This window comes from Mus pahari, chromosome 8, assembly GCF_900095145.1.
Source record: "Mus pahari chromosome 8, PAHARI_EIJ_v1.1, whole genome shotgun sequence".
Taxonomy (NCBI): Eukaryota; Metazoa; Chordata; class Mammalia; order Rodentia; family Muridae; genus Mus; species Mus pahari.
In genome coordinates, this window is record NC_034597.1 from 69,640,072 (window position 1) to 69,648,162 (window position 8,091).

The 8,091-nt window shown below is 46.1% G+C and overlaps 1 pseudogene; it reads left to right on the plus strand.

Moving 5' to 3' along the window:
* LOC110325125 overlaps positions 1-5,711 on the plus strand; it is a 12,203-nt pseudogene extending 6,492 nt beyond the window's left edge.
* Positions 5,712-8,091: the final 2,380 nt, after the last annotated feature.

Genomic DNA, 8,091 nt, shown 5'->3' on the forward strand with positions numbered 1-8,091 from the left:
GAGAGAGTCAGAAACCAGTTCTGTCCCACAGATTTTTTTCAGGTCCCCAGGTCTTGTGCATGAGATGCAGACAGACCAGGCTGAGAGCCGGTACCATTGGTCTCAGAAAATTTCCGATGTGTCTTCGCCATTCCATATACTTACTTAGAAAAGGGAGGTCCCATGCAAAGGACCGACTATTTTCCTTGAATAGCACTAAAATGGTGATATTTTTTTCTGTCTGTTCATAGCCCATCCCTAAAGGATAAACATTCCAATAAAAGCTCCACTTTTAAGATGAGGAAATTTTCCAACTGAAACATTTGAGTCTTTGTTCTTGAAGGATCTCTCCTCAAGTGTGCGTAGTGACACATTTAATGTCAAACAAATAGACCATAAAGAGCCCAGACTGGTTTTAAAACAACTCCTTTATTAGGTTTTTAAATTATTATTATTTAAGCATTAAACTCCAGGACGGCACAGCTTAGAACTAACTCTTCAGTCTACAGCAGCTTAGAGGAAATGACATCTACAAAGACAAGAGTACAAGAGTGCCCAGATGCAGCTTTTTTTTTTTTTTTTTTTTTTTTTTTTTTTTTTTTTTGAGATAGGATCTCTATGTAGCAGTAGCCCTGGCTCTCCTAGAACTCACTCTGTAGATCATGCTCATGCTGGCTTCGAACTCAGAGATCTGCCTCCGCCTCTACCTCTGCCTCTGCCTCTGCACCTCTGCCTCTGCCTCCCAAGTGTTGAAATTAAAGGTGAAGGACACCACTGCTCAGCTGGGCTTGTCTTTTTAAGCAGTGTTCTTATTCTTTGGATGTTGGATGCGTGTATACCAAGTATATTGATCATCACATCCACACATCACCCCCTCCCCTCCACCTCCCCCTTGTGCCCTCCAGCCCATCTACCTCCTGACTTTATGTTTTTTTGTTACTGTTACCAATAACCACATGTTCAGTCAGCTCTGCCCATATGCACTGTAGGTATGTGTCCATCCATGGAGGCACAAGCAATGTACTGCAGGTCATATCCCCAAAGGAGAGGGACTCTTCCTTCCTCGGCAGCCATCTGGGCTTACCTCAGTGTCTTGTAGATTCCTGCCACCCACGACTGTTCACCCAGCGATTCTGTGAGTATCTGGTCACTGTTACAGATCTCTGAGGAAAGACCTTATTTTGACTCCAGGTTTGGGTTTGACCCCAAGGCCAGCTGCTGCGTTGCTTTGGGCCTAAGATAAGGTGAACCGTCCCAGCAGCAGGGATATGAGGCAAAGGTCACTGCTTCATGGCAGCCAAGAAACAGAGGAGCCTCAGAGCCACGGAGGAGCCACAGACAGGAAGCACCTTAAAGGCTCACCCCAGGAAGCTACCCACCACCTATTACCTCCCAATAATGCCATCAGAGTATGAATCCATCAGTGGGTTAATCCCTTCATGAAGTTTGAACCCCCTGATCCAACCACTTCCCTGGGACTGCATTACCAGCTGAGGAGCGAGACATGAGCTCCTTGTAAGATACTTCCTACCCAAACCCTGACAGTCATTCATTGCTAAGTCTTCCCTCTTTGTTACCTTGTCCTGTTTTTGTTTTCCCCAGAGTACTTGAAATATTTTTGTAATTTGCTTATTATCTTTTTTTCATTATTTATTTATTCACTTTATATCTCAGTCTCAGCTCCCCCTCCTCCCAGTTGCCCCCTCACACAGCTCCTCCCCTCATTCCCCTCCCCTTCTCCTCTGAGAAGATGGAACCCCCCCCCTGCATATTCCCCCACCCCGGCACATCAAGTCACTGCAGGACTAGGTGGATCCTCTCCCACTGAGGCCAGACAAGGCGGCCCAGTTAGAGGGACTGGACCCACAGGCAGACAACAGGTTCAGAGACTGCCCCCGCTCCAGTTGTTGAGGAACTCCCATCATGGCCAAGCTGCACATCTGCTACGTATGTGTGGTGCCTTTGTGTGACCTTAAGATCAATTTGCTTATTTTTCTAATCTGTCTCCCCGTCTGAACATGACCCCCATGAGGGCGGGACTGTGGTGTGCTCGCTCACTGCCAGATCTTCAGGGCCTCTGCTGCCTTCTCAACCTGCTGGTCCTTGGTCCCCTCAGCCGGGTGACCTCTCCCGGCTACGACACTGCCTTCTGCCTCCTTTCCTTCAGCTCAGCCTTGGGTTCTGTCCCAGGCAAGGCCACTTTGACAACAGGAACGGAAAAGGCAAGTAGATGCCACGGATGTGCTGCTGGAGCCAAGTTGGACCCTTCATCCCGCAAGATGCTCCCCTCCAAAGACTGCATCGTAGACAAGAGCTTAGGACAACACTTTTGAGGAAAACAGGAAGCTGATTCTCCTGCAGGACCTCCAGGGGCTGCTTCCTCCTGCCTGCCTCTTTCTTCTCCATAGCCAGTAGTTGTCCTGAGAGATGGGAGGATCTTTGGGTTCAAGCCTAGAGCGACCTGGGGTAGCCAGTACTTCATAGCAATACCCCATCTGAGAGAGAAGGGCCAAGAACGGGCATGCCCCAGGCTGAGCTGTTTGTGAGGAGGGCACAGTGACCTGGGAGTGGAGGTCAAGGGTCATACCCATCTACCGGCCTTCTCAGATGTGGATACGGCTTGGAGGAAGTCTCGAACTCATCAGGACACCCCTCGTCATCTCTCTGACACGCCCAGCAGGTGATGAAGTCGAGCAGGCTCCAGCTGCTCAGCTCCGAGGGTCTCGCGAAGCCCAGTACACTTGCAGGTCCTCGCTCCTGAGACAGGCCCATTCTAAGTTCATTACTGGGAAAGCTCCCAGCCAAGGCTAACCTCAGGAAGGCCAGGAAAGGCCACAGGAGGCCTCAGTGACATGTGAGAGACAGGCAAGAGCAAGGGGAAACATATTTCACAGACAATCACTGTGTCTTACTAAAAAGATGACAGACACACACTATAAAAAAATAAATAAAAGGTAGGGTAGGATGTGTGTGGAGGTGCACGCCTTTAGTCCCAGTACATGACAGAGACAGGTATCTCTCCCAGTTTGAGGCCAGCCTGGTCTATAGAGAGAGTTCTAGTACAGCCAGGGCTAAATAATGAGACTCTAACTTAAAAAAAAAAAAAAAGTCAGGAGAATCATTCTTTTCTCAGTAAAGCCTTGAGTCCTTTCTAGTCTAAGGGTCTTCAAATATGGGATGCATTGATTTTTATGCTTTTATTAATTTAATGGACTTTGACATTCTAAATAACAAAATAAGTGTTCATATTTTTAAAATGTCCGTTGTTATTTAATGATTAGAATAGTAATTTTCTTAAGAATTATTAAAACGTGATTTTTTTTTTCTTCCTTCTTGTGGTAGCGGGAATTGAAGCCAGGGCCCTGTGTGTATTAGGCAATGCTTGCAGGGATGTGGTAGACATGTTCTACCAACTGAACTCCATCCCCAGTCCAAGATTTAAGATTTAAAGATCTGACAAAAATTGAAATAAGAAATCAAAATCTATATATCTTTCTCTAAAGTTACTGTCATAAATATACAGCATTTACATCATTTGAAAGAATCAGTTTTGAACTGACTTTGAGGTATAACTGGCATACAGTAACCTGTACACACTGTTTACAATGTGATAGCCCATCGCTGTTCCACGATAACTTCCTTCCCCATCTTTAAACAACCGAAAGGGGGCCAAGACTTACGTGAAGAAAGATAAAGCTATAAAATCCTTAGGGAAACACACATAAATCTTTATGACTCGGGGTTAGATAGAAATTTGTTATACACGACAGCAAAGGTACAAAACTCAGCTAGAGGACGTTGGACTTCATTAAAATTCAAAACTTCAAAGGACATTATCAAGACATTACCGACAGCCTTTTCCACCCACTTACGAGACTAAAATCAAAGAGGCCGACTTAACGCCTGTGGGCCAGCGGCCAGTTTTGTATCATTATCAATAAAGCTGATGTGCTCGTTTTAAACTGTTAAGGATCTGATTGCCAGTATTGTAGCTAAGAGACCTCTGCCCAGCTCAAGAGCAAAAGGAGGCCATGTTCTCTTCCTATAGTGTAACACCAAGATTTGGGTTTGTTCATATTAATTGACTACTTAGTGATTTGGGGTGTTTTAGGTTGTGTGTGTGTGTGAGAGAGAGAGATTTGGGCTTTTTAAAGATTTTATTCCTATGTATGTATTATACATGTATGTATGTACATATGCACACACATGCTCAGGATCTGACTGTATGGCACACATTTGTGTGGAGGAGACTACAAAAGCCAGAAGAGGACTTTAGACACCCTCAAGCCAGAGTTCTATGTGGTGTGAGCCACCTAATATGGATGCTGGGAACTGCACTGTGTCCTCTGGAAGAGCAGCAATTGCTCCTAAGCACTGGGCCATCTCTCCATCCCCAAGGACAGCTAAGGGTTCCTATTCAGTTGTCTCAGCTGTCAGGGAATCTCCCACTGCAGCCCTCCCCAGTGGATCTTTGCCCTGGCTAGTTTTCTCATGCATTTGCTTTGTTATGCAGTGACCGGGTCCCTGCACAGCCTCTTTTCCTCAAACTCTCAGATCTAGCTTAGCTTGAGACTGCCGAGTCTCTTAGTTTACCCACCAGTGCGCAGCAGCTTGGAAACTCTAGACAACAAAGTAAAACTGCAGGCAGGACTGTGTCTCAGAGCTCGGTCTTTCACTGCCTGATCTACAAATATCTTAACAGTAACAGTGACTGCTCTGTTTTGTGGCACCTCCTAGGTGGTCAGCTTAATATCGGGATGAAGCTGAATATCTTCTTCCCAGCCACCCACTGCGGGACAGTCCCTGGGCGGACAACGAACACAAACTTTGTACTTTCTATTGAGAAGCACACAGACGTAGCTGCTGCTGCTCTGGTTGAAGAGTGGAAGGGCTCTGTGGTCTGGGTCAGGGAGAATGACAAACAAGGTTTGTCCATGAAGTAAGGTGTCTTGACCCACAGCAGAGCTTGCCTGCTGTTGAGTGAGGGGCTTTCTTGTTACAGTCCAAGGCAAACTGGAAAGGGTGAGCACACGTATGTTTATGGAAGCACTATGGATGCCAATCTGACTGTTCTCAACTTGGCTATTGTTGAAGGCAGATGGGGGTTATGCTGAGACTGACGGATACTACTGTGCCTTGACAGTTGGAGCCCAAGAGCTGGCAGAATCCAAAAGCTTTTCAATCTCTCTAAAGATGAATGTCAACCAATATGGTGTGAGACAGCCCTTAAACAAAGACGATAAGAAGTCTAGGACCAAAGAAGCCTGGGTTCAGCGTCTTGTTACTCAGTGTGTCCTGAGACACGAACACTGATTGATGTAGTGCTCTGAAGAATTAATGCACTGGGTGGCAGATGTGGTGGTGCATGTCTTTAATCTCAGCACTACAGAGGCAGAGGCAGAGGCAGAGGCAGGAGGATCTCTGATTTTGAGACCAGCCTAGTCTACATAGCAAACTCCAGGACAGGCAGGACTAATAGAGAGACCTGATCTCATAGAGAAAGACAGAGACAGAGACAGAGACAGAGACAGAGACAGAGACAGAGACAGAGACAGAGACAGACACAGAGAGAGAGCACTAAGAAAAACAAGGAGGCTGCAAAATATACTAATCTTTTGGCCAAAGGAGTGAAAGAAGCCAAAGGAAACCACCAGGGACAGGGTCACCAAGAGACATCCGCTGTCCTCGCTGAGATCTACTTAAGTCTCAGTGCAGTCAAAACTAAACCTTGAAGAGGAACAAATAAATGATCAGACCTTGAATCTCAAATAATTTTAAATTAATAAATAATAACAATGTGTCACCGTTTCAATCTGTTCCCTGCTACCTCTGGTACATGAACAGTCTATCCTACCTCATCCGTGTGGAAGTAGACATTAAAGGGTGTTGCTGGTTTTTTTTTAATTGACCATTGATTTGGGTAATAGTTACAGAAGACAGAAGGCTAAACAGATATAAAGTCTAGAATGTTCGGATCAGGTAGGGAAGAGTTACTGAAGCCACGGATGGTCACGTAACTCCCTACATCCCAGGAACACAACTTCATTTTACTATGACATTCACTTGGTACTGCAGGGCTCATTCCCAAGATGACGTCCCAAGACTGTCTGATACCTCCTCAGGTTCTATAAACAGACTCCTTCCCAGAACTGCTGCTGCTGCTAAAGTGACGAACCAGGGCTCCAGCACTTCCAGCTAGCACCTGCAGAGATCTCCCATCTCCAAATCGAGACGAAAATAATAATAATAATTAGTCATCATAATTAAAGAATGTACACACAGAATGAGTAAATGAAGTGTGCATGGGAAATGTTCTTCCCTCGCATGGTATTAGTAGCAGTATGCTCTTTCCTATCTTCGACGATCACTTTCTCAGCTTGCTTTTTTTTCTCTCCAGATTTGTCTCTTTCTTGCTTTTTTTTCTGGGTTTTCCCTTCCTTTTGACTCTGAGTTAACTCACAAGAATCTTTTCTTCCAGGTTAGGAGTTGCTAAAGTTTTTTTTTTTTACTTCCTCGTAAAATCTAGAACAAAAGCAAAGAATATTCAAACTCAGCTTTGACTGGGTTGCTGGCTGGTTCAGTCATCCTGGATGAAGACTCAAGTGAACACAACATCTTACAGTGCACGGCAAGGTACGACAAGACCTCTCAGGAGGAAATTAAACTGTGAAGTATCTTGATTTTTTTTTCCTTAGAGCTGAGGACCAAACCCAGGGCCTTGCACTTGCTAGGCAAGTGCTCTACAACTGAGCTAAATCCCCAAGGTATTAAGCCCCAGTGAGCAGGCTCTCCCCTGGTCCTACTTCAGGCACATGGCACAGAAAGGAGATTTGGATAGTTTCTACCTAGCTCCTCACTTTTTTTACAAAACTATTGTTCTTGTTCCTCCGTCATCTCGCTAAGCATGGCTTCTGTCCCTTCCTGGGCCAGCAGGAGGACCCTGTCATGAGTTTTAGTGGGCCATAGTGTAGAAAGCTCTGTGCTTCTCTCGTGGGGCAAGCACTGAGTTTCGGGAGATCCATCTTGATGTCCCTACTTCATCTTGTTGGTCGCTCGTTCTCTTCTGCCAAGGCTTCTCCAAGACATTACCCCCTGGGCTGGAACCCAAGCAGGCAATGGAGGGAAGGCGCCTGAAGGCAGTGTGGTAGCTGGCAGAGGACTCCAGCTGTGGGCACAGTGCCCATCGCCAAGGCCTTGAAGTACAAGCATGCTGTGTAGAGAGCAATAGTGAAGAGATTGGGGGGGGGGAGATAGCAGAGAGGTAGAGGCCAGTGAGCCAAGGGTCTCAGAAGCCAGAGTGTCTCGGCTTTATCATGAAATAGATGGGAAGCCATAAGAGGGTGATTTGAGAATCATATGTTGTCAGTTTAGCATCTACATGGAAAATAGCTTTGGGAGAGGAAATTGTGGGGAAAGCCAAGCAGACAGAGATTAGCTGGAAGTTTTGCCACCATCTATGTCAACGAGGGAGACTGTGCTATGAAAGATGTTGGCAGTGCTATGGGTAGAGAGAGGTGGAGCCAACAGAATCCTAGACAGTTTGGGTCAGAAGTACTAAAGGAGAGAAGTTGATACCAAGGATTTCAGCCTTAACAAGTAGAAGGAAGGAATTAGCCGAAGGAAGCCTGTATGTTTTGGGGCAGGGACTGAATCAAGTGGTCGTTATGGCATGTTTGCTTGGAGATCTGCGATAGCCAAAGGACAAAGCAGACAGACGCTCCATCCAGGATGAGGTGGGAGATTAAACCACAATTTCCAGCAAACCTACAGACAACCTTGAAAACCATGAGACTCAAGAGAGTGAGTGTGTGGGAAGGAGCAGAGGTCCAGCAGCTAAATCACATGACTTCTAGCCTTGAGATACAGAGATAGAGGCAGAAAAGACTGGAGATGACCCACAGTCGTTTACAGAAGCAGAAAGCAAGTATATAGTGCTCCAGAAGCCAAGGCAAAGTAAGCACTCAGGAATGTGTCAAGTGTGGAGTTGAAACACACCACTGGAAACCCAGCGCGGCATCACCAGTGACCTTGGTGACTACTTGACAGCGAAGACAATTAAGGTCTGGTAGAGAGAGTGGGAATAGAGGAGGCAGGGTACGTGAGTGGCAGTGA